The 27,750-nt window shown below is 45.1% G+C and overlaps 1 long non-coding RNA gene across 1 annotated transcript; it reads right to left on the bottom strand.

The window, feature by feature from the left end:
* Nucleotides 1-7,134: 7,134 nt before the first annotated feature.
* LOC146858911 (uncharacterized) lies at nt 7,135-12,324 on the bottom strand. The gene is made up of 3 exons (XR_014979710.1): nt 12,276-12,324; nt 8,200-8,579; nt 7,135-7,550 (listed from the first exon to the last, which is right to left on the bottom strand). It is a non-coding gene; the product is annotated as an uncharacterized LOC146858911 (long non-coding RNA).
* Nucleotides 12,325-27,750: the final 15,426 nt, after the last annotated feature.

Genomic DNA, 27,750 nt, shown 5'->3' with positions numbered 1-27,750 from the left:
CTTCCCCACCACCTCCGACTCCACTGACTCGCACCGTCCTTACTTGATCAACCGGTAACGCGATGGATCGAAAGAGCCTTCTCACCGCCACGGCACCGCTGTCAATCATTCGTTGAAATCCTCCAATCCGAGCCGGGACCCACCTGCACCGGCTCCGGGCAGCCAGCACTGCTGAACGCGCGTAGCCGAAAATACCGCCGCATCGATCCGTCTCTAAAGCTGTCTCCATCATGCAGAGAGTGAAAATAAATCCTTATCCTCAGAGACAGGAGATAAGAAACTGGCAGAAGAGAGCAGATCCTTTAGCAACGGGGAATAAACATTGTTAAATTACACGCCCGACATCTCCGAGAGAGGAGCCACGACCGTTTAGCCTACGGCCGCCATGTTCCTCAGCGCTCCGCCCCCTCTCTAGATCTTCCCTCAGCAATCCTAAAGGTAGAGGCTCATAAGTGACATCATAAAATGCCACTTCTTAGCTTGAGTGGAACTACTTTCCAGAAATACGGTAGAGAAAACAGAGTGATGTTTCAGAGGCTTCTGGGAAAGGATAAGCTGCAGAGGCATTTTAGGCGCTTGAGTAGATATCTCCATGGTTTGTGGGCTTGTAGAGAGTGTCTCTCAGAGTCGTGAAAGTGAATGCAGATAGAGGCCTTCGGGTAGTCAGCAGACAAAATGAGTCAGTTTGGAGACATGTAACACAATATATCACATGGCTGGGAGAATTGGTTCTAAACATGCAGCTGAAACTCATGAAGAGCCTAGCAACATTTACTCTGGTCTCCGCGGTCAGGCGACCTGCATCGGGGTCTCACCGCTGGTTTCATCATGTCCTTTCCCTCTGGGATGGGTGAAGGATCTTCCACTAGGACCCTAAACTTTCTAAAACCTGATTGACTGGTATTTTAGGAGATTAAAGTACAATATATTTTTACATTTTTCAGCTTTCTTTGCCTCAGGGTGCTCTTCGCTGACTGTGACTTCTGGTGCTTTTATAAATCTTGGAATGATGGAAGGCGTAATAAAAGCAAGAAAGTGCTCATGTTGGACTCAAGCTGCATGCTGCTACTGCACGCCTCAAGTAAGGCGAAACCGGTCTGAGCTTGCTGCGGTCCCTTCTGCAGGGGCCTCGCTTGGCAGTCCGGTGCAGAGTGCCCCATGAGGAGTAGGGTTGGCCTTTTGCATAAGGCAGGTCTTTGTCTAGAGTGGCATCATGGTGGGTGAAAAACAATGGACTGGAATGCAGCCTGAGCGACTGCCAGTGGCTGAGACTAATTCAAGCATTCTATCCATTGCAGGAAACCTTGAGTGGGCAGCAATACATCTTATATGGCACCAGGCCTGTGAGGAGAAACTTCTTTGGGGCCGGGGTTCAAAATATTGTGGTCAAAGTGTCGCTCAGCAAAAATATTGCACCCACAATATCGATCAGCAAAAATATTGCATTCTCAATATTGACTACCACTATATCATCAAGGCATACAGGTGTGCAGTTAAGAATAATGAATCCATACTTCCCATACATAATTAGCTCAGCGAAAGAGTGGTTGTCGACAATTGTAGCTGTAATATTGCAGCAGGCCGGTGTTTCAACCTCAGTATTGGGACATAAAACCCAATTCTTAGGAATATTAAGTACAATCAATTATGCCAAAAATACCCGGGCAAACAGTCAATATAAAAGGCAGTATTCAAACCAAAGGAAGGCAGACCATGCCAAGCACACCACCAATGCAAGTTCATGTGGAAGCCTAAAATCTGCATAAATGAACACATGACCACTTCCACCGATACATGAGAAGACTGCAGTCAAACAACCAGAAAAAAATCACACAAAAACTAACTACCACTTGCATTAATGAACTACTTGAAGTGGCTCACGCCTTAAATTGTGAATTACATAAATTAACAAGTGTATTTTACATGCAAACAAAAACGAAGCGTGGTAGGCAACGATACAAGAAAAATTGAAATGTGTGCAAATATAATCTTTAATTATGAGAATGAAGTATGAAAAACAAGGTAAGGAATAGATCAACATTAAAAACAAGGGATTGCACGATTCAAAAGAATGGTGCAGCTCAAATGGATGCACCCACAACATCAAAGCGATTACTCATGGTGCCAGAGACTCTTACACACAAGCCTGCTGACCTCAAATATAGCAGCCAGAATCACCAACACCCAAATCTAAACGCGCTTATAAAAACAAAGGCACGGGCCGGGCTAATGATGAGAAACAGAGACAAATGTCCCTCCTAAACATGTAATTCCAGCAGGCACTCATAGGTATGCGAAATATAGGGAGAAAAAGAGGAGTCCACAGGAAAAGACGATTCATGAAAGTGCCACCCCCCATGAAACCACCCACCAGGATTAAATACAGAAATTCAGACAGAACATGAACATGATTAGCAACCTGCTAGACCTCGTGAAATCCCAAATCGATCCCCTAACAAACATACATCAGCATTAATAAAACATATATGTACACTGGGTCGGCCCAGAAATTTGTGAGAGACACCCTTGGTTTATAGGAACTATGGGCCTTCAAGGCACATGGTAACTCATATATGCATCCAACTCCCCCACCAAGTACTACGCCATCTAACTTTCTTCAAGACATATTGTAAAATAGGGCCACTCAAAAGGAGGAAACTGGGTAAGTAACTTTGCATGTATCGAAAACAGCGGTTCATGTTAACTTAGGAAAGACATTAAATACAGCTCGACATTCAGTTGTAATTTATACACATCAGAGGTTTGTCAAAGAACGAGCCAGAGAGCACATACGAAAACTCAGGAATTGTATTGGTTCAACTTATGCAATATATGACAGAGTGACCAAAAATGGCACAGTGACCAGGTTGCTCAGTGCAGATAACTGTGATATGGCAACAGTGTCAAGGCATTAATGTTGTAGTGCCTAGAGGACACATGGAATGATGACGAATTTTGATGCCTCTGCAGAAACTCTATGCTGAGGCCCCCCGAGATAACTCTTAATGAAATCAATAGAGCTATAAGCAAAGTAGCTCTGTCTAATGCTCCATGGTCTGGATAAGATCCCAGGGGACCTCTTTCGTATTGTACCCTCTATCTGGGGCCCTTATGTATGGGCATTGTGTAATGCTATACTCCAGGGAATGGCGATCCCTTCAACCTGGGCTGGTGCAGAAATTCTGCCGATCTATAGAAAGGGTTCACCACTTCTTCCCATAAATTATAGACCGAGAAGCCTAATTGATGTCAGTCAGAAAATCTTTGCTCGTGTGTTGCTGGACCGTCTACATGGATGGAAGAAATTACAATGTTGAGCCCCTTTCAAGCAGGCTTTGGGGAAAAGCTGTCTACCACAGATCAAATCTCTGGGCTCCAACGTTTGCATTGGAAAACAGTGATTTTAGAGGGTGGCAGCCTCTATTTAATTTTCATGGACTTAAAATCCGCGTTTGATCTGGTTCCCAGAGATAAATTGTGGGTGGTCCTCAGTGATCTGGGTGTCCCAAGCTATCTATGCCTCCTCTTAAAGCGGCTCCATGAAGGCAATTATGCCCAAATTAGATTTGGCAAGCATGGAGAATTGACTGCCCCTATACCCATAGATAGCAGTGTCTGAAAAGGTTGTGTTCTCGAGCCCACCCTCTTTTGTCTATTCACTACCGCACTTGTCGAGACACTTAATGCAGGAAAGGACATTGATGCACCCAAGTTAGCGAACAGGAAAGTGCCAGCACTGATGTTTATGGACAATACTCTTCTGCTATCTAAATCACCAATGGGTGTCCAGAGGATCCTTGACAGTTTTAATGCCTTTTGCAAATGCAGGGGGCTCAAAATTAATACCCAGAAGACAAAGTGTATGGTCTTCAACCCAGGTAGCTCAATTGGACCAAACCCCTGCCTACCAGGGATTCCGCTGGAGAGGGTGTCGGTTTTTGAGTATCTCGGGTCACTTTAACTGAAAAAATGGCCTGAGGAGCCCAAATTAAGAAAGATAGCCTAAAGCTAGCTCAGTCCAAGTTATTTTAGAATTCCACTCATAAACCCATTGGTCCGCTTGTTGAAATTTATAAAGTGCAAGCAAGGGGTGCCTCTCTGTATGGGGCTGAAATTTGGGGGCATTTTTAACCACAATGTATCACCAAGATCGAGAATATCTTTGTGAGACACTTATTTGCCCTCCCCTTAGTTCCCTCCTTACTCCGCTCCGTTTGGACATTGGGGTAAGGCCAATTGCTGATGAAATCGCCCTCAGACCCCTTACATTCTGGCATCACTTTGGGGCTACCCCGGAACTGGCGGATTATAGGGCAGAGCTCAGGGTGGTACTGAGCTTGCATGGTGCGGGAAAAATACCTTGGATAGCACATGTAAGGGACACATTTCTGACCATAGGCCGTGCAAGCCTTTGGTATAATGCAGAGGCAGCATGTCCCATGATTTCAAGGAAGGAACTGGCCTGGAGATATAGGGAGAGTAAATTTGCACAGCTACAGGGGAGCTCAGCAACAAGCTCATTTGGATGATATTCAACCTGCCTTAGCCAGGAAGTTATACTTGCAATTCTGGCACAGGGTTCTGCCATTGTGTGCCTTTACTAATAAATGGGCTGGCACAATTTATTTAGGTTGCCCGGCTTGCAGTATTGCTGAGGAGACAGAATACCATGTAATCTTTTTCTGCCCTGGTTACAGGAAGGCTAGGCATCGCTGGTTGCTCCAGTTATGCAGAAACCTAGGTACACAGCACTGTGCAGACACATTCAGACTGCTGAAATATAACACACAATTGCCTATTGTATTTGCGATGTCGCGTTTTTTATTTTCTATGTGTTGTCTTCGCAAAATGACGCTAATATCTCCACGTTTTAACTGGATATGTTACATTTTATCTATCTCCATCGTCTGAGGTTTTTTAAGACCTTTTTTAATGTTTGCATTATGCCACATATCCGTTGGTATTAAAATTTTAGATTTGTGCTTATTGTTGTAATGTATGGAGCACAGGTTCCAAACGATGGTATTTATAAATTTGTTCGTGGGGTTTGATTCTGTGCTCCTAAGGATTTTTTTTCATTTTTTTCATTGTTTTAATAAATTGTCATTATGCATATGCACTTTAATGGTCTATTGACCGAATAAAGTTTCTTTGAATTGAATTTGATGCAAAAATGCACTGTATTGTTCACAGATCATGTTAACAGAAGATTTGAGCCTGTTTTTCCCTTAGAAACAGCCCAAGAACCCTCCATTTTGTTGGAAGATAAAAAGAAGACTGGCTTGTACAGAAGTCACTCTGAAACATATAACCTGTGCTTTCTTCGAGCAGGCTCAAAACAAGCAAAAGAAATGTAGAGTTTGAGGTTATAGTCGTTCTTGCTTCTTAAATATATTCACAAAAACTATATAAAGTTAGCTGGGATCACAATATTTGGCCATTATTACCCGACTAGTATCCAGGGTGTACACTGGTTCTGGGCACGAAGTAACATTTAGTGCTAACAACACGGAGGTGGGAGGTCGCTCAGAGATGTGGCGCGAGATAAGCAATTCTTCAAGATACCCTTTGCTATCCAGTATAGACAGGTGTGCACTTGGCTTTCGGGTCTTCCATTTCCGTCAGATAGCTTTAACACAAGCACAGAAAAGTTAGCAGAAGTTTTGACTCCACAAATCCCCAAATGAAAATGGATGAAGAACCGTAAGCCAAGTGTTACCATAACTAGTGCATGATTGGAAGTGGATAACGAGTGCATGATTGGAAGCGGATAACGAGTGCATGATTGGAAGCGGATAACGAGTGCATTATTGCAAGCGGATAACGAGTGCATGATTGGAAGCGGATAACGAGTGCATGATTGGAAGCGGAAAACGAGTGCATGATTGGAAGCGGATAACGAGTGCGTGATTGGAAGCGGATAACGAGTGTATGATTGGGAGCGGTTTATATTAAATGGCAGCCCCCGTTCTTACTCTCTTTAAAGAGTTTACAAGCATCACTCCGAAGCGGGGAGGCCCTTCAGAGTTGAAATCTATGCAGGCATGCTGTATCCCTCACTGTACAGGGTTTGACCCTGGTTATTTCTAAACGAATACAAGTTTAACATATTGTGAGCATTAAAAATGTAGGGACTAAGGGGCATATGTATCAAACTCCCCTCTAGCGAATCCTAATTTGCGATATTTTGTGATTTGCAAATTCAGATTCGCTAAACGGGATGTAAAAAATAAATCGCTAATCATTTGCGATTACTTAAAAGTCGCAAATAAATCGCAGAATCCCGTTTTGCGATTTCTTAATAGCGAAATTCGCAAATTAAGAAATCGCAAAAACGGGAATCTGCAAGCCTGGTGCAGGCTGATGACATCACAAACAGGAAACTGGAGTGATTGCCTGCACCTGCTTACCTGAGCCACACCCAGAGACTGCTTGTGGAGTGTGAGGAGGCTTTCCTGGAGACAGCAACCAGCAATGGTTCCCAAACAACAACAGCAGGGCAAGGATGCTGAGAAAAGAAAGCGAAAACACAAGTTTTCTGAAAAGGAGGAGGAGGTCCTCATTGAGGAGATGGTCTGCAGCCATGAGCTCCTCTTTGGGAAGAAGGCACTCAAAGTCCCAGAGGCCAGGAAGAGGAAAATCTGGCTCGAAATACAGAGCAAGGTGAATGCTGTTGGAGTCACCACACGTACCATCGAGGAGCTGCGCAAGCGGTGGTACGATATGCGCCAGAGGTCCAAGGAGAGGGTGGCAGCCAGACTCAAGGATGCCAATCAGACTGGAGGAGGACCATCCACTGCAGAGCAGCCAACCCCCCATGAGGAGCTCGTGGAGTCTACCCTCCTGCCTGAGAGCGTTGGTGGTGTGGCTGCAATAGACAGCTCCGACCCTGCATCCAGCAGTCAAGGTAAGATGCATGCAAAATCAACCTGTACTCCTCCCCATCCCTTGCACACTCCCCCAAATGCGCATAGTAAACTCCCAGAATGTCAATCCTGGCCAGGTCTTACAGCACACACAGCAATGCATCATGGGACTCGTAGTACTGTGTCTGACTGTGTGTCCATGACACCATCAAAATTAAATGCAACATATGTGTATTGGGGATCATTGAATGAAAATGTGTCAGAGGTTAGCCGTCAAAGAATTGTAACTTTATTGAGTGCCACATGCAGACAGTAACACAAACTTATGTAGTCCCCTTTACATCCACAGCACATGGCATGCCACAAGAAGACAGCGCAGAGGGAGAGGAGCCTGCAGACCCTGCGGACTCCAGCGATGACACAGACCAGCAGCCAATTCAGCGCAGGAAGCGCGCACATGTGCCCCCACTGCCTCCATTTGACGAGGAATTCCCAGCAACAGGCGATGACACCGACAGGAGAGAGGGGAGTCAGGGTGTGACAGAAATGCCCTGTCATGACGCACAAACATCAAGGCAAAGGGCACAGGCCACATCCAGATCAAGGCCCAGGAGCAGCACTGCAACAGAAGGAGAAGGGTCCGTGTTCTCCGGCTTGGAACAGTGTATGCTGCAGGAACAGCGCCTGCAAAGCAAGGCAATGCGGTCAATAAATCGCCAGCTATGCCGCATACATCTTGACAATAGGAACATGGTAGCGGCGATACATGAGCTCTGTGCCACTTTGAGGGACACCCAAGCTGCCAATGACAGGGCTGGACGACGTGCCAATGCACGCCTACACAATTATACAAAGGCAGTCAACCGCCTCTGCACCACCACCAGCGCACTCACACGCAGAAGCGTACCAATGCAGGTGGACATGGCACATTGCTGCCAGGACATTGCACGAGGGCTTGCGCAGGTAACCACTGCTGTGGAACAGCTGTAGACAGCCAATGCTGGTGGCAGCGCACTAATGGCCTCTGCTGAGAGTGAGGACACATCAAGTCGCAGCAGCATCACTCCAACCTTGTGGCAGACAGGTAGCAGGCCAAGGGAGCACCATGGGGGGCACTCACCCTGGACGGCAGCGACGGAGGTGATCATCTGCGGGGACACTTCCTGCAACACGTGTGCATTAACCCGAAAAGGCTGTTTGCCCTATTACTTGTGCCTTCTCTGCACTGTGTGTACAACATGTGCTGGGGACAATTACTATTTCTTGCATGTGAAGTGTGATTAAACACTTAACACATCATCAGGCTTTGTTGTCTCATTTCATCCATACTCACCTAAAAGTAGTTTGGTGTGATCTCAGTCCGTCTCTGGCGTCCAGCAGCTGCCCCAACTCCTGGTGCTGGTCTGGCAGGGGAAGCAGGGCGCTCGTCATCCGATGTGTCTGTATCGGTCACATCAATTGTGGTGCCTTTCCTCATTGCCATGTTATGTAGCATTGCACAGCTTGCCACGATTTTACAGCAGGTCTCAGGGCTGTCTTGCAGTGCGCCTCCACTTTTATGCAGGCACCGGAAGCGGCTCTTCAGGATTCCAAAGGTTCGCTCAATGACGCAGCGTGTAGATCTGTGTGCCCTGTTGTAGCTCCTCTCACTTGCATTTGCAGGATCCAGGTATGGGGTCAGGATGAAGTCACGCACTGCATAGGCACTGTCACCTGCATGGAAAAAAACACAATAGGTAAGTCAATGCCCCCCCCCCTCAAGTGATGTAGTGGATGTATTGATGTGTGCAATGTATTTACCAAGCAGGTACCCCTCCCCAAAGTCTCCAGCACTCAGACGTCTGTGTATTCCACTGTGTCTGAAGATGAAGGAGTCATGTGTACTGCCGGGGTATTTGGCTACGATGTCTGTGATGTTATACTTAGCGTTGCACACAATCTGTATGTTGAGGGAATGGTAGCATTTCCGATTCCTGTAGACATATTCAGTTTCTGCTGGGGGTGTGATGGCCACATGGGTCCCGTCAATGCAGCCAATGACGTAGGGGAAACGTGCAATCTGGTAGAAGTCCAGTATCGTTTGCTGTAATGCCTGTTGGGTGGTGGGGAAGTAAATGTGATGTGAGAGCCTCAGTAGCATTGCATCTAGGAAGGCATGGAAGAAGCGCGAAAGTGCACTCTGTGACACCCCACCAACCTCCGCTATGACCCGTTGAAAACTCCCTGACGCCAGGAGTTGCAGGGAGCACAGGACCTGCACATGTGTGGGAATTGTTTGGGTCCTGCGTGTAGGGTGCTCCAAGTGGGGTTTCAGCTCCTCAATCAGGTCCATTATGGTCTGTGGGTGCAGTCTGTACTTGTCATAGATGTCCTCTTCAGAGTTCTGGAACAGGGTGATGCGCAGCCTGAATATACGTTCCTGTCTCATTCTCCTGTGAGCAAGGGCCCGAATACGCAGCCTCCTGGCTATCACGTACATTGCAGCCATTGTGGGTGTGTTTGTTGCATTGTGGGCTGGTTTATGTACCTTGCACCAGTTTACCACCTGCAAGCAATTGGTGTTAATAGCGATTTCTTAAATTGCGAATTTAGTAAAATCGCAATTTGCGAAGTTTTCATACATGTGTTTGCGATTTCTTAGCTTGCGATTTCTTGTTAGCGATTTTCGCTAAGCTAAGAAATCGCAAATTAAGTATTCGCAAGGAAATTCGCTGTTTTCATGTTTCGCAGCCTAAGAAATCGCTAATTTAGCGATTTCTTATTTTTCTGTGTGGAAGTGTGTCATACATATGAAATAGCGAAAAATCAGTCGCAAACGCTGTTTTTTGCGATTCGCAGCGTTTGCGACTAATTTTTCCTTTCATACATATGCCCCAAAATGGTTAGTGGGGGTGGTGAAGTTAAAAAAAAGGTGTAACATTGGCGATTGAAAATGAGAAAAAGGGAAATCATTTTTTGGGAAAAAGAACCATGGCGATTGAAAATTAGAAAAAGCGAAATCATTTTTTGGGAAAAAGAAACAGTTTGAAACATAACTAAATAAATGCGTTGAGCAGAGACTGAGACATAGGGGCAGATTTATGAGCCCCTTGCGCCACTTTTGCGTCACTTTTAACATGGGAAAAGTGACTCAAAAGTGGCGCAAGGAGCTCATAAATCTGCCCAATAGTTTATATCTAACTCAGCCCTTGACACGAATTCCTTTATGACACGAATCCATGTTTTTTGAAACCGCAGATATACATGTCAATTACCTGTCCTATCAGCAGCATTCCAGCTCTCAGCGTGTCGCCTCTAGAGGCTCTGAGATTTATGTTTGTGGAAAGGGGGCCTAGGGTGTTTTCCCTGCCACGTTGGAAGCTAATGGGAGGGTCAGGTGTGTGTGTTTTTCTCTCACTGGAAAGTGGGTGTGCTCGCCTATGGCACTTCCTTATGTCACAAACTATCACCAAGGATGCAAAGGTTAAACACTCAGCTCACAGCTAGGCAACAACAAGCCGGCCCAGCAGGCAAATAAACCGAGAACCGTTGCAGCGCTCAGGGCAGGGCTTGTTGTCATGCTCCTGCAGTGTCCAAAGTTCATGCATGGAACTCCGGGTTTCTTCAGTTTGAGGCATAACGTGGATACAGTAAAGTTTGTAAACAGAGAGGCAGTCACCGCTCTCTGTCTCCGAGCTGTGCTGTTTGCAGGACAGTCACAGCATCGCTGCCCCCACCCATGGCGGATGTGAGGACCAATCACTCTTGAGTAAACATGCACTCGACACAATAAATGGCACTGACAACTGTTTTTTGCATAAAATTGTGTTATTGATTACATAGATTGAGTTAGCCTACAGGCGGACTCACAGGTCAGTGGTGAGTACGAGGAATGGATGGCCCCTGTCATGAGACGGCTCCTGAGAGTCCGAGCGAGACCAAGGCCAGTGTCCACAGCTGCTCAGGATTCCAGCTGACCCTTGAGGGTTTCAGGAGAGGGGTCGCCTCATTTCAGGCCCCTAGTGACTGGGATACACTTTTGGCTCCAAGATCCACTATCTGGGGGTCTGTGTATTTGTTGTGAGAAGCTTTAGGATCTCCCTGTAAACCCCCATTGCAACGCTGAAATAAAACATTCAGGGGCAGATTTACAAGCCCCTTGCGCCACTTTTAACATGGGAAAAGTGACGCAAAAGTGGCGCAAGAGGCTTGTAAATATGCCCCTCAGTTTCCTTTCCATCTCTTTTTTTCTCTTTTCTCTTTCTTTTGTTTGATATATGTATAGATAGGGTGGATGGGTGGTTAACACCAGCCCCAACAAGGAGGCCCTGCCCTATTTGTTGACCCCTCATAAGACCCCCATGGCCTCACTGCTCTCTCTCCTGATACTGGGAGGGAATAAACAGAGGGAAAGTCCTCTGGAGCTACTGACTTTTTTAGGTCGAGCGTTTAAGACCTCTTGTATATACTTTAGTATATACTTATTATATACTTATATGTGTATGCACTTTGTGGGCTCTGGAGATCAGCCCCGGGACTTGTCTGCTTCCGCTTAGTAACTTTTTATTCTGTTCAACTGTCTTGATAGAAAACGGCCAGCAGAGGTCAGTAAAATACCAGATTCACTTTAGCATTCTCTAGATTCCAGTCCATAGAAATTGTCTTCCACGAGCACCCGTAGACAATAAAAAAAAATCAAATCTTGTATTTTCAATGATATGACCACCGAAGGCCCTGATTTTATATTAAAAACAGAGCTTTCAGATATACCATTTCCGGAAAGGCAATATTGCTCTCCATGTGTTCCCATACCTGGCTTGTCACGCCGTTTGGAGCTTACATTCCCTCCATGTTACAGAAGAGTAGCTGTTTCAGCACCCAGGCTAATGCGCTGCATAGCTAAATACCTATAAGGTCCCAAAGGCGACACCAATTGCATTGCAAATGCTTGTTTGGAACATGCTGTCCATCCTGTCTAGCAAGAGAGCAACTCTAAAATGCTGCCCCCTCTATTTCGCCTGTAGGTAATGTGATCAGCTGTGTTTACTATGAGAAATTCTGAGTTATATGTTTGAGCTTTAGACACTGCAAGCAAACTCATAAAGGTACTGCGCTCTGCTATGAGCCAGTGCAGCTGTTCATGATACAGCCCAGGAGCTCCATGGTGCGGATCGGGCAGTCAGTGTTGCCAATGTTAATCTACAAACATAAGCATGCTAAACACATGCAAGGCCTCTCCTCCCTTGTACCCAAGTCAGAATATCTCCCTTTACACCCCTGAGTGTCTAACCGAGAGCGGCTACCTGCTAACAGTGTCCCTTTCAACTAATGTTGCTTTTGACACTCTTCCAGACCCAGTAGTGGCTGCTACCGGACCGGGGTAGGAGGTCGGAGTGGGGACAGAAACAAAAAAAGAAAAAAGCCTCTTACCTTGCTACGGCCGGCTGCGTCTCTCCTCCGTCCTTTTCTTCCTGGCTCTGGTCGGCAGCAGGAAGCAGCAGGAAGCACCCAGGCCCAAGAGGGCCGGCCAAGCAGTCTTGCGCACTTAAAGAGTGCAAACCACTCCTCTCCCTGCTATGCCCAGTACCACCCGCCCAAAAGCCACTGACTCTAATAGGAAAACTAAAATGATAATAACAATATGTTGTTATTATTTGTTTCCCTATTGAGCAGTGGGAACACGCTCCTCAGCCTTAGCGGAGGTGCCGCCACAGTCAGACCGCGAGCATTAATAAAGGCTTTCTAAAGGTTTTGTGCAGATTTGTATGCTTCCGATTCACATTCCCTCACAATGCGGGTAGTCTCACATTACAAGGGAAACAACTTTTACATCGTGGCTTTCACACCGTGATACATTCACAACTCCTTTGTTACAACGACCGTGTCATTACAACGCAAGTTGTTACAATGACTTGCGCTAGACTAAGTAATAGTATGATTTACTATTCCAACACCTTCCCTACTATTCCAACACCTTCCCTACTATTCCAACACCTTCCCTACTGTTGCACACACTGGTGTTGGAATAGTAAATCATGCTATTCCTAAGTCCAGCGCCCCATCTAGCGCAAGTCGTTGTAACAACTTGCGTTGTAATGGCACTGCGTTGTAACAACGCGTTCGTTGTTACGACCGTGATGTCAATGTATCGCGGTGTAAACTTCGCGTTGTAAAGTGCAATATTCACATTACATCTGTAGTTTCAGCATGCCAAGTCACTGTGTCTAGGCTCCTCCTTTCCCATTTCTGCCAGGCAAATGTATGTTGTGTATCAGGTTTAAGGCACCTCACTTCAAGGCGGGAAAACATCTGCCCTGCTTTGGCCAATATACTTAATCCTTTACTAGAGAGCAGGGAAGTGCCCCTGTCATGGAAACATGCCATGCTGATACTACTTTTGAAAAGGACCAACCTAGGCCCCTTACTACTTGACATTTATAGACCTATCTCCCTGCATCCATGTAGCAGTAATATTATAGAGATCTTGGGAGAGGAACGAGACAGGGTTGTCCCCTGTCACCGATACTCTTTAATATGTATATTGAACCATTAGCACACAATCTAAGATTATCTCATAACATTATTCCCTTTAACTGCAATGGGTGGGAAAAAAGAATAGGCCTTTACGCGGACGACTTAGTTATATTCACTGGAAATCTGGAAAAATCATATGTGGGGAAATAGAGAACTTTGGAAAGGTCTCGGGATACCTTCTCAATCAACAAAAAACAGAACTTATGAAGTGGCATATGGACTTTGAGAGCCCCTATGAAAAGAAGGAGATAAGATATTTAGGAATCCAGATTGTGCAAGATATCAACAAAATAGCGCAACTAAAGAAATAGCCTCCCAGCTACAATCATGGGGAGCGCTTTCTCTCTCTTTTCTGGGTAAATCTAACATTGTGAAAATGTCCATCATCCCAAAATTCACTTTTCTGTTTAATGCTATCCCCCTCGAGTTCCCAAAAATGTGGTTTGGGAAAGTACAGGGGCTTCTCTCAAGGTTTATATGGGCTAATAAATGTCCAAGGATTTCGCGAAACAAACTTAGGAAAAAAAAGGACTACGGAGGAATTGCAAGCCCTGACCTTTATCTGTACATGTGTGCATTCCAACTAAAAAACTTTCGACAACTAATGTTAGAGGACTGTATGTTCTCTCCTCTTTTCAATGCTCTCACAAAAGATTTCTCTAAACAAGCTGGGAAGTTTCTTTTTAAATTTGGGAACCCCAAATTTAAAAAAAAAGTAAAACTCAAGATACTGAGTGCGGCTATTAAAATTTGGACACAAGTAAGAAGACTTCTAAAAATCCCATACTATAACGAATCTGCGCCAATTTGGGACTCCCCTGGCACTCCGGAATGCTTAATGGACAGCTTGGCAGCCCCGTTAAGAAGATCTGGGATTAACACCTGGGGGCAAATTTTACATGAAGCTGAAATAATTTCCTGGCCTCATTTATCATCTATAACTGGAGGTTCGATTTCTAAGTTTAAATTTTATCAGCTGTCAAGTTGGATTAGATCTGCCGGGAACGACGTGAAAGGGAACTCAAATTTGGCGTATAAGATATGTACTCGTAGTGGCAAAGAAAAACAAGTGGCTGCCTGGTACTGGTTACTTGCCCAAGGTGGAGAGGAGGACCAGGCTGCATTTATGGAAATTTGGAAAAAAGACCTTCCGGATGAAGACCTTGAAAACATTGGGCAAGTATCTATGTTCTATCTCTGGTCCTATGTAAATGCTGCTTCTTTAAAAAAGAATCACATCTTTACAGCGCACAAGGCATACTGGACTCCCCAGAAAATTTCAAAGATGGGAAGCCGAGACATTAAGAAGTGCCCCAAATGTGGAAGTGAATTGGCTAACGAGGTACATATGTTTTGGAGTTGCCCGGTCTTAACTCCCTTCTGGGATAAAATTGGTAAGACTCTTTCTTATATTATGGGTTTAGAAATAAAGTTAACAATAGTTTTGGTTCTTTTTGGGTTACTTCCTAGTGAAATTGAAGAACGAAGTTTAACTAGAAACCACAAAGCGCTATTTTTTGTTCTGATTCTTTTAGCCCGAAGGGAAATATGTATCAAGTGGATTTTGCCTTCTTCCTCTACGGAAGTAGAATGGTTACATTCCATCCAAAGGATAGCTATGCTAGACCAAGTAGGGATCCATAAGAAAAAAGCTAGATATTGGGAAATATGGGAAAACTGGGTTGAGTCAGGGACTAGTTATACATAAAGGGAATGGGAAGGGGAAGAGGCGATACGACAGGTAAAAAAAAACTAAAATGTTTGGAAACTAAAATATCTTGTTCTTTTTCAATTCTTTTTTTTCTTTTTTTTTTTTTTTGGGTCCTATGATTATCTAACATGCCCAAGGCAAAGCCCAGGCGTATGGGCTGAGAAGGCCTTTCTTTATGGGCAACGTTTCACCGGGGGCCAATGTAGACTCAAGACAAAGGCAAAAACCCATATAAGGAGTTGAAGGTACGGTTTTCTGGAAGTTACACTGTATCCTCAAATCGGTAATTACAGGAGTACTCCTTCAGACTTCAAACAGGGTTAGAGACTCTTTTTTCTTGATTCTTTTTCTTGGAGCATATTATCTTCATATGAGGTCTAAAAAAAAAAAAAAAAAATATTATAGAGAAATTTGTTATTAAAAACCTTTTCTCATTTCTGGAGGATCAGGGAATTCTCTACCCTACCCAAACAGGCTTCAGAGCGGGTAACAGCATGAAAACAACCTTGTTAGCCATGACTGATGAGCTTAAAGGGATCTTCGATTCAAATGGTTCAGCTGCAGTTATATTCCTGGACCTAAGTTCCGCGTTTGCTACGGTATTCTGTCAATACTCATTAAGAGACTAGAAGAAGCAGGATTCAACTGCACACCTCTTAAATGGCTAGTTTCATTTTTAAGGAACAGAAGCTTTCAAGTTGGTTGAGGAATCATTCTGCTCAGACACACTCCCATGGAATATGGGGAGCCACAGGGTTCATTATTAAGCCCCTCCCTGTTCAATGTCTATGTAACAAAATTAGCATCCGGCTGTTTTGGTTTACTTCGACCACTAAGGAAGGTTCTGAGTTGGCTCCCCTCGCCACTTGAAGATCTGTAGTTCAAGGTTTAGTGCTGTCCCATCTAGACTATGGTAACTCAGTGTATTTGGGCAGCCCTCTGTACATGGTCATGCGACTACAAGTGGTTCAGAATGCCACAGCACATACTCTGTTAAAAATACATCAACATCATTTTGTTCCCTTGTCTCTTTCAGCCCTTCATTGGTTCCCAGTATTCAAGAGGATTACATGTAAATCGCTCTGTCTGGCCCATCGGGCGATGTATAACAAACGTTCTCCTCTAATACAGTGGTTGCTAACGCCCTACAACCCCAAAAGATCATTACACTCTGCTGACCAAAGGCTTTTTATAGTGCCCAAAATTAAGAAAGCCAGAAGTAGTGGGCGTTCTTTTGCCTACCTGGCATTGAAACTTTGGAACATCCAATCGTTACCCTTGAAAATCATTAAAGAGGAAATCAAATTGAGGAAACTTCTCAAGACTCACTTTTTCGAATGATATACCCTACATCAGCTACTATGTGAGGTGCATAATTGGGAGGCACGCTGGCTAGCCATGCACTTTTCAAATGCTTAGCATGCCATAGCATAAAATTACTGAGGCCTTTGTTCAGCTCAACAGTTATGTTGACCTTCTTGCGTGTTGCTTTAAAAGTCTTGGCTACTTAGCTTGGCCTTGAGGGTTCCATTCAATCTCGTATTATTTTTCTTAGAACTGTTGCCTTTGTTATATGCTGAAGGTGCTGAATGGTCCATATGACCACTCTATTTTTAAAGATTGTTTAAGTGCAGTGTTGCACGTAGGTGTCCTTGTCCTAGAACCTGTAGCATTTCAACATACGACCAAAGAAATAAATCAGACTCTAAAAGTAGGGCCTGCAATTGTTCATGGCAGAGCAAATGGTCTTTCTGCAGCAATTTGGAAATTATGTAAGAACTTTCCCGAGACTGATGTCCTCCAGACACCTGAAAACTATATTTAAGTCTATGGCCCTGATTACGAGTCTGGCGGTCCGAGGACCATCAGACTCACGGGGTCGCTTGTGGTGGTCCAGCCACCGCCGCACTGGCAGTCATACCGCCCCATTACAAGTTGGGCGATCAGACCACCCTGGTACGAGGTGATGCAGCCGTCAGGAGGCCATAATAATCGGCGGTCCCACCAAGCATATTATGAGTTTCCTCTCCACCAGCGGTGTCATGGAGGTTTCTCCTCATAAACACCGTGGCAGGGCGGAAACTAATCATGTGTCCCCCTGTGTGCATGCACACCAGTTCCTGCACGCAATGGACTTTCGAGTCCATGTCGTGCAGGAACCTTGTGTAGCATTCCCATTGAGATGCCTTTTTCAAGGACCCTGCCACCTTTGAAAGAGGCACCACTGCAAGACCGCCACGCCTCCCACCCCCAGACCACTTTTAAGTTGTAACTGACGGGTGGGCAGCGGGGACTCTTGGTGGTGCAGGGGCGTGGCGGTGGCGGTGGCGTGTCACCCGCCCCTGCACCGCCAAAAGTCAAAATAGGGCCCTATGTGAGCATGTATAGATGACCTGGTGATCCTTCCCATCCACTTGTTTGTTTAATGGCCTGGGCATATTGCCACTCTAAGTTCAAACCCAGCTTAGCTTTATAACATCGAAAACTCTATGAGATTCTTCAGAATTTACGTAATTTTAGCTCTGCAGCTTAGCAATGAAAGACCTAACCCTCTTAACCTGAGATCTGCCATCTCCCAAAACACTTTCAAAAGTGCCTTCAACACCACCTCATACTACTCAAAGGCTCCCATTTGCTTCCCTGACTCCACATGCCCTATTGTCCATCTCACTTGCCCATAGTGCATTACGATCGATCCCTTGACTCCAAGGTATTATGGGCAAAGTATAGCACGTAATAGTGCCTCCTGGTGGGGATAGTGATATACAAGACATTTATCTTGTTATCCCATTGTAATGACCCAGAGAGAGTTTGGTGCCTCAAGCTCTTCAGCATCAGTATGCTTGGAAAGTCATACCTCAGTCAGGATAATGGGAGACGGTTTTGTATCCAAAGGCTAATTAGCACTTACAATAGAGGGTGACTCCACAGAACTTGGGCAAGGCACGCTCACCCTCTAGTGCATCTGGATAGGTTACATAGGTTTTATCTTAACTGGGCATGCTCATAGGTTGCAGGTGACAAGTAGAACTGGACTCAGAATTGAAAAGGACACCAGAATGTGACACCACAAAATATCTGGCTTTCGCACAATACCACTTAAAACAAAGATCAGTGGAGTACACAATCCAGCAGGCTAAACCAGGATGATAAAGTTTTGAGCAGAATCCCATGGCATAAGCATGTCCAACCTTGGTCCAGAAGGGCTATATCTATGCCAGATTTTCAAGATAACCACTATGTAAAAGATTTCCTTTCAGGTGTATTTTATGCAATTTTATTTTACATGGTTTGTCAGAAAATCAAACATGAGTACGCTCACCTACACCTACCCTGGACACCTCTTCTGTAACACTAAGGAGTCCTGCTGACAGCAGAAATATAGTTCAGGTGCAAGCATGGGACTTCATTCACTAGAAATCATGTTTAAACCGTTGTATATTGTTATCAGGGTGGCTGGTCAATTCCTTGATCTTACCCTACCCTTCGAAGCACAGAAATTAGCATGCCAAACCCAATGCATCTCTTTTTAACAAGAATACAAGTAACCCCTGATCTGTTTCCGCCTTCAAGACTCATCGATAAAGTGCTGTTTGAGTCTCTGTGGTTCTGCGAGCTATGAGACCTACGACATCTAGGGACACGCATGGCACTAACAGTGACTAACTAAGTAGAGCCAAATATGTAATTGATTGATTGTTTCAATGAATCATAAGTGGCATTATGTCGCGTATCATTCCAAGGCACTGTTGTTTGGTAATAGTGTTTTACAAGAAGAGGCAACCATACACAACTCAGCCTTCGCCCTTAATAGGGACAGTCCAGCTCAAACCACTAGGCCGCGTTACCTCCGGCAGGGATGCAAGCAACCGAACTATGTTGGGGCCGAAATTGTGAACCCCAGGAGTGAGTTTTTCCTTGTTCAAGCTACAGACCAATGCCAGTCTCATGCCTGTGCATGCCTCTGTTGCTTAAAGTGGCTCACTGAGAAAAAAACTGTGATGGATGGAATGTGTATATTAATCATAACCACTGGCCCTTCTCTTTGTAACATTCTGTTACATTGTTTGCTTGTGTAGTTACAGACAGGGACCAATCATGTGCAAGTCAGTCTTGGCCATGTTCCCAAAAGCAGGGTCACGCCTGAGCTGCCAGACCAGGTACCCTTTCAACACACATACAAGCATCCTGACTCTCTGGCATGTTTCAGTATTTGTGTCCTTGTCCGACAGGTGCACTAAAGTCCCAGTGGCACAGCAAGATCTTGGATCACATGTGGGTGACCCATGTCATGAGAGTGACTCACAGATATGAACATAAGATGTGATGCATGGAGTTCGGCACAGTAGCTCAGGCGTTTTGGATTCCATCTCTAAGAGAGAACAGCAGTTTCTGAGACAGGAATTAATGATATAGCATTAACTCGCTGCCAGCACATGCATTGTGGTATTTTCCCAGGGTAAACCAAGGTGCACACTGAATGGGAGAAACAAGGAAAGACTAGAAAACTCACATCTGAACGGCTCTTGGTCAGTTGTTCATAGTATTTTTATGGTCACAAACGCATTGATTCAGAGTTTGCACCCACAAAAATGTTTTAGGCAATGTCATTATTGAGATAGAAAAGACCCTCATATGGTAATGTATGTGCACCGCTGCCCTGAGTGCCCCGGCTTGTAATGATGACACGATCCCTCAAGCTGGTTTTTGGTTGTCATAGGCGATCACGGATCGTGCATGTTTTCCATGGCATAGGCCTGTCTCACAGATTGCAGTCTTGTTGGATCTTGAAGGGCGCCCAAAGCAATACATTCATGGAGCCTTTGCCAGGAGTGAAGCAGCACAAGGGTGGTTGCAGCAGCATACCGTGCATTGATCACTGGGTGCGAACAGGTCTTTATAACTGTCACTGAAGTGAGGTCTACAGGCTCACTCATGTAAAGTTCCACTGCTGTGTGTGTAACTCTCCCTTGGCCTACATCTGTTGGGTGTGTTGTGCTGCCAAGTGTGTTTGTGTTCTGCATGTGCTGGGTGTATGTGTGTATGTGTATAGTACATACATGGGAGATTGAGTGTTGTGCAGCACGTGTGTGTGTTATATGCATGTACTGGGTGTATGTGTACCTGTTAATAGTACAATACATGGGAGATATAGTGCTGTGCAGCATGTATGTGTTATATGCATTAGCTGGGTGTATGTGTGACTGTGAATGGTACAATACATAGAAGATTCTGGGTTTTGTTTGGGAGACCCACGTCTAACTGGAGGAACATGGGGAGGTAGGAAATTACCCTAGAACGATTTGTGGATTACTGCATTCAGGTGAGCTGATTGGGACACACACTGGAGGAAGGGAAAGCCAAGCTCTTTGGTACACTTCAAGGGGTAAGAGGTGACTGGGAAAGACTTGGGCACATCTCAGGAAGGAGATGGGACTAATAAGAGACTCATAAAGAGTAGGGCTTAGGTCCTGGATTATCCTTTTGATACACATATCACTGTGGCTGACATCCAGATGTGAACCTCTAGTCACTCCCATGGCCAGTGTTGTGGGGCTATCAGATTTGAAGTTGCTCCTGCTGGATGAGGGGACATCACCCAAGAAATTCAAGACCCCCTGCTCCTGGAGCCTAGAGCACCAGCACCTGCCTGCTTGCCAAGACCAGTATGCCCTGTTAAGAAGAGGAGACCATTGGAGGGAAAGAGGCCCAGTGAGGGATCCTGGTGGTTGGATACCTGTAGTTAAGTGTGAAGAGACAGCTGATGCTCAAATCCGGTCGCTAGCCGCGTGGAGGTTAAAGTCGGCAGCCCTCATATGGTAGGGGAGGGCCACTGTGAAGTGAGCTGTCAACTTTGCTGAAACAATCACATTGTTACCTGTGTGCAGGTTTGAATTCTGGGACCTCGTATGCCAGGGGGGCCACCGTAAAGATTGTTGGCATGCCAATTGGACCATAGCCCAACCCCGTACACCAGATGGGGCCACCGTGAATATGGCTGACATGCTGATCACACCGTAACCCATGTGAGGACTTAAGTCGATGACCCCATATGCTTTGGAGTGCCATCGTGAAAATTGCTGCTACGTCCATCGAGCCATAACCTGTATGCAGAGTGAGCCAGGGGGCACAGGGACAAGGCAAGGAGCATGGTTTGATTAAGATCGTCGTTGTGAGGAGGTGATTACCCATGTAGACTCAAGCCCTGACTGAGGACCAGCACCAGGAGCATTGTATTAACCCCCCCACCTGTGGGAAGATTCCAAGAAACTTACATCCATCATAGGAGCATCGAGGACCCCACAGCCACTGTCACCACAAGACATGTGTGAGGAACTCGAGGACACCCGACCGCTGCCCTTTTAGGGCTGTGTGTGAAGAATTCCCCAGATAGAGCTGCTGCAGCTTCAGCACCCACGGAGGGGGCACACTCAGAGACTCCGGCTGTTCAGGTCCTTCTGCTGTGGGTAAGACTGATTTACTAGCCAGGCAGCCCCGGGGGAACTGGCCTCCAATTGTGTGCTTTAGCACCAGAATATTTCAGATTTTACTAAGAGTCGGAGTGGGACTCTGAGACTCGGACTACTAGTGGGGCGTAACCTGAATGTTGCATAGAGTGAACGGGGAATAGCTACTAACGCTAGCAAGAGGAGAGTGGGACTCAGGAACCTGCCTGATTAATAATGTAAAGCGCTCTGATACCTTCGGGTCTGACCAGCGCTATATTAGACTTTTAAATAAATAAAAATAAATAAAACACTAAAGCCCTGACTTCAGGGGACTATGTGTATTGTTTGTGAATGCTCTTTTTCACTTTGTGTTCATTTATATATACTCAATTTTTCATAAAAGCAAGTATTTCACTAGGCAATCATTTATTGCTGCTGCTGTATGTATTTTGAGTTGTGAGCCTGTTTTCACCCACCTGTGTCTACTTCCCACCAGCTCAGGTGCAGCGTATGTGATCCAGCGCCAGGAGAATTCTATGCTTTCAATGACCTGCTCATATCGCCTTCTAAAAGCTCTCTTTGGAACGAAAACAGCAGGCCCTAGACTGACTGAGGCATCTTAAAAAGCACAAGTACGCGCAAGTTCCCCTTGTCCCATAGTGATGTTTTGCCCATTAACTCTGCACAAGCTCACGGCTCAGCCTCGGGCCTCCAAAAGCCTAGAACCGAACTCGTCTGCAGTATCTCTTCTTGACAAGCATAACAAGCACCGCATTCTTCTCTAGGTATTTCTTGCAATTGCACCCTTTATTTCAGAGCCATTGCCGCGGTCTTGAAATGTCACCCCAAGGCGAGGTTGAGAAACAGTTCAAGTTTGAGCCGATACACGCTCATATGCACTTTGAATGTCATTACTAGTGGGTCGGTGTATTTCGATGTGTGTGTAAACCCATGCTTACGCACGGGTCGGAATTATGATAAATTAACCTTTGTTACATCGGTCGAAATTTAACAGGTGAAATGTGTATGGTAGTTGCTGTATCATGCTGTTTTTGGTCGTTAATCACTAAAATCTGCATGTTCTTGCCAGGAAATTCTTAATAGGCGCTATTTATACACCTGATAAATAATGAATCCTGGGGTATAGTTATTTATGAGATGAGATAAACAGCACCTTCACTCGTAATCAGCCCTTTCTGTTGTGCTTTAGTTCCTGGGGTGGGACCAGGAGTGTTCTTTGGAGAGTGAACAGACAACAGAAGTGCTGTGCACTCAAATTCCAACATGTGAAGAACATGTTGCTGATGTTTTAATATATGTCAGACACTCCTATGGAAGGCCTCCTCAGCCCAGGAGGCAGGGTGCAGTATATTAAAGGTGAGGACACACCTATATGTCCCTATAGTGGTGTTTCCCATGGGAAACTACTATAAGTGTCAGCGTTCCATAGGATAGCATGAGCTGCCACCGAGGCATTCTTGAGGTTGGCAGCTCCATTATGGTATCGTCAATATATGTCATGTTTAGTATCAAACAATGTGGCTTCTCACCCCTGACACAAATCTCGTGCCATGGGTGAAATGGCAATCACCCAGGTGGCTACCTTAGAGTTTGCCCACCTGGGGCCGTATTAAGGAAAGTGCCCCAGGGCACTTTGGCATTACAGAAAGGGTTGCAAATGCGTGTGTGGCCCTTTCTGTAACACAGATAGCACTGGCCCACATATAGCACCAGCACCATTACCGGGAGGGGGTTCCCTCATTTGCATGGGGGTGTGCCCTAAACTAATGAGGCTGCTTCTGCACTCGCACCATATTATAGACATGGGCGCAAAAGGCAAAGAAGCTGTCAGGAGGCGCACTATCAGTGAGGACCCGTTTAGCAGCCCTCTGGAAGGGGGAAAGAGGGTCCTACAGAACACCCCCCAGACATTCCCTTGCAGGCGAGTGCAATCACTCACTGCACTTGCCTGCAAGGAGATCTCTAATCCCCCTTAAAAGGGCAAGCTGGTTGCGGCCTGCACAGTGAAACACGGAGCGGCTGCTTCAAAGCAGTTCTGTATTTCACTTGAATGGGCAGCCCCAGGGCATCACAGGCTGGCGACTGCCCTGGGGGCAGTGCTTTAAATCAAATACAGTGCACTCTCTTTGTTAGCGCAAAGCACACATTTTGAAAGGTGCGCCCAGCACTTACAAGGAAAATGCGCCACATTGCATAATACGGCCTTCGGTTGCCCCAGTTTTTCCGTGATCTCTCTGACAAAACTGCATTTCCTGTGCCTACTGCTGCCAAGGCAAGAGTCTGACCTCCTGCCAGACAGTGTGATCACTCCCAGGAGTCAGGAGCAAAGGCTTGGGCAGGAAGGAGGTCACACCTCCGTTCTCCCAAACAGGCTAGTGAAGTAGAACATCAAGGCGGTGAGCTTCAAAGGCTGCGCTGCCTCCGATATGCATCTGAGCTGACTCCCACTGGAGGAAACAGCCCCACCCCTGCCCCAAGCAAAATTGCAACCGGGCAGGCGGAACATTAGTTATGCAAGGAAGTGTACACCTCCAGGGTGAGCAGCCTGCTCTGTACATTAAAATTAGATTTCTCTCATATTTAGGAGTGGCAGAATAGAGGTTGGATGACCTACATCCAAAATGTGGTCATCTCAGAGGTGGACTAGCTGCAGGGACTAGCTGCACATTGGCTACTATCTTCCACACCCCTCACTCTCCTAAATCTAGGATTTAAGGGTCCCCCTGACATCAAAGAGGACAGAAGAAGAGCTCTGCACCAGCAACAAGACTTGCCCAAAGCGAAGGAGGGACACCCTGCACCTATGGATACACTCTTGGGACTGCCTGATCGAGACTCATCCTAGGCTATCTTTTAGCTCCCCCCACTAGAGGGACCCCTCTGGAAGACTGAAGCACCCTCAGACTCGCCTGGACTAGTGGCACTAGTCCCCAGCAAACTGCAAGTTAAACAACACTCTGGATCGGATGAATCGCTGGACATCTGGCCCTCCGTGGGATCGCCCAAATCCAGATGGTCTAGTGCATTGTGATAACTGTAGTCCTGCCTTGCACAAAGTTACAGGCAGCTACCCATGTTCATCTGGCCCACGGGCATCGAAATTACTTTCAGCACTGCTTAACGCTGCCAAGGCTTGTTGGTCGCAAGCCCAGCAACAGACCCCTTTACTCGAATCTGTATTAAGAAGGAATTCCATCTGACCTTCGACCGATGTCTGCAGCCACACACACCGTTGTTGTCTTTTTGCATCTTTTTTCCAGCAGCACTGTTTCGGTGCAAAAAGCAGCTCTCCCGCTGCTCCCTTTCAGCACAAAGGACAGCTGGGATAACTCTGCACTCGGGCTCCAACTAAAATTTCACTGACTGTTGTGGGTTGGTCCTGGACCCGCATCACCTTAACCCTGCAAGGGTGCAACTCGACCTGTAAGTGACCGATTGTCACTTGTGGTTTGTCACATTGACTACAATGTAAAATTTACTGTATTATTTTGCATTGATTTTCTATTACTTGTAAAATCCATAACTCTGGTTGTATTATGCAATTAAGTTCATTTTGGTGTCTAAGTTAGGATAAATATACACTTTATTTTTATAAATTGGTGTCAGATTTCTCTTGAATCGTGTCAATTACTTGTCATCCATGTTAGTGCTCTGAAGTGCTTAACACATGTTCCTCTAGTAAAGCCTGATTGCTATTTGCCCCACTGACAGGACTAAGCTAAGGATTTATTAGAGTGAATCCAAGGACTATCTTTGGAGAATCGTGATAATATTACACTCTGAGGACTAACCCCTACACCACATAATACTCCACTTTCCTAAATTGGTGTTACAGCACTAGGGACCCTGTACCTGTTTCACAGTATCACTTGGTCATAAGTAATTTTCCATGAGAAATCCACTTAATTGACTTTAGCATTAAAAATATTTTTTTAGAATATCTTCAATTTTTCAAACTGGATTGTTATGGCTCTGGGTAGAACCCATTCCAATACAGTGCATGTAAAAAGGCTTAGGTGAGTTAGGAAACGTTTTTTAAAAAAATGTACATTTTTGAAAAAAGGTTCCAACTACTAAATAAAAGTTAGGCACATTGAAAGCTGATCAGAATCTCAACCTGGCAGTCGTCCCAGATCTGATGATTCTGGATCTAAGGGTGTTATGGAAAGCAAGGGGCATTAGCTACAAGGTTACAGCTCAATAAGAGGAACTTTAGAATCTTTTTAACTCCTATGAGAGAGAAAGAATAGAGAGAAAAGGCCACACCTCAGAAGAAATTCTTTGAGGAAGGGGAGGATGATGGCCTAGCCCAGATTGAAGATAATGGGAACGAAAGTGAAGACCAAAACTCCCCACCCTTTCGCAGACCCCCTTCACCAGTGGGAAGTACACCATGGTTGTATGTAATTTAATAGAAAAAAGATTTCATGGAATGCCCTTACTGAGAAACCATTTCACCCAAACTGTTTAATGGACATGTGCAGGATGACTAGCATTTACCATTTTATCGAATGGCTTTCTTTTAAATTGGCTTTTGCATGCCGATTTTTTGAGCTGTAAAAGCACTAGTTGCAGGTCTTATTTACATTTTTGTCAGATGTATTTATTTCAAGGGACAATGCTTCTGATTTATATCTTTCTACATTATCAAACAATTACTTTGAATTCTTTTAATTCACTGACTCCTTATCATCCCTAAGCACCATTGATCCCTGACACAATCACAACCCCTGAACACCTGCATCCCTGCCTCTAAAAACTCCCCACCACTCCAAAACTTCACTCATCTCTGTCCCCTAAACCACACCCTTCCCTGACCTTAAAAGCCTATTCTGCCCCAAAACTCCAGTTACCCCTGAACCGTAAAAAATCTTTACTATGCCTAAACTACACCCAGACCTGACCCTAAACCACACCCATTCCTGAACCCTAGGAGCCCCTCATTACCTTTAAACTCCACCTATTCCTGTACCCTAAATACCCCTTTGTATGTCTAAACCTCTCCCATCACTGAACCCTTAAATCCCTCCACCACTCCAAAACTCAACCCACTCCTGAACCCCAGAAAACCTATACCATCCGTAAACACCACTCATCCGTCAACCCCTAAAAACCCATCACCATCCCTAAACACCACCCATTCATAAACCCCTAAAACCCAATCACCACCCCTAAACACCATCCACCCCAAACCCCTAAAAACCATTGTCATCCATAAACTCCACCCATTCCTGATCCCTAAAAACCTCCTTCTACCTCTAAACTCTACCCATCTAAACCCTGCAACACCTAAATTCCACCCGTTCCTAGACCCCACAAACCCTTTAACACACCTAAACTCTAAACATCACTTAACCTAAAAACCCTTCACAGCCTTAAACTCTGTCCATCTGTGAACCCTAAAAGCCTCTCAACACTCCTACACTCCACTCATCCCTGAACCATAAAAAACCCTCCCCACCCCTAAATCCTATTCATCCCAGAATCCTTAAAACGCCTCACCACCCCTAAATTCCACCCATTCCACAACCCTAAAATAATCAGAACCCATAAACTCCATCTACCCCTGAACCCTAAAAAAATGTCTGTACCAAAACTAGTCCTTTCTTGGCCTTTAAAGAGCACTCCTCACCCCTAAACATCACCCATATCAGAACCCAAAAAGCCCTCACTACCACAAAACTCCTCCCAGTATTCTGTTGCAGTTTTGAATTCGTCCTTAAAATTATGTTTTCCCATTTTTTATTTTTTGTATTTCATCAACATTGTCTTTCCTTAAAATTGGTTTCCCTCAAAGTGGCTTCCTAGTTTTCGTTTCTCTATTAATCCATTACATCATTCACCATCCATAACACCCATATTTTATTTGTAGTTATGCTCATTAATCTCTTACTTTTGATTAATGACTCTCTTCTTCTTGTTATTTCTCTTCTATATCTTCTCTTGTCTTCTTTTTCTTCTTTCAGTTTCTTTGTGCGGTGTCAAGGTGCAATAAAATGCAGTTTTAATTTATTTTATTGGATTGTTTATCTAACTTTGTACTTGAAATTCTCTATATGCTTATTTCGTTTCTTGAATAGAATCATTTAATGAAAAGTCAAGTATCTTAACAACCGTGTTAAATGCGGCACAGTTTTAGATCATTTATCTCATTTACAATCTCTTATTGCTCTGCTTCAGAAAAGTCACT

The sequence above is a fragment of the Triturus cristatus genome, chromosome 3_2 (genome assembly GCF_964204655.1).
Source record: "Triturus cristatus chromosome 3_2, aTriCri1.1, whole genome shotgun sequence".
NCBI classification, from domain to species: Eukaryota; Metazoa; Chordata; class Amphibia; order Caudata; family Salamandridae; genus Triturus; species Triturus cristatus.
Note: the sequence above shows the minus strand (reverse complement) of the source record. Positions and strands in the feature narration are given on the sequence as shown.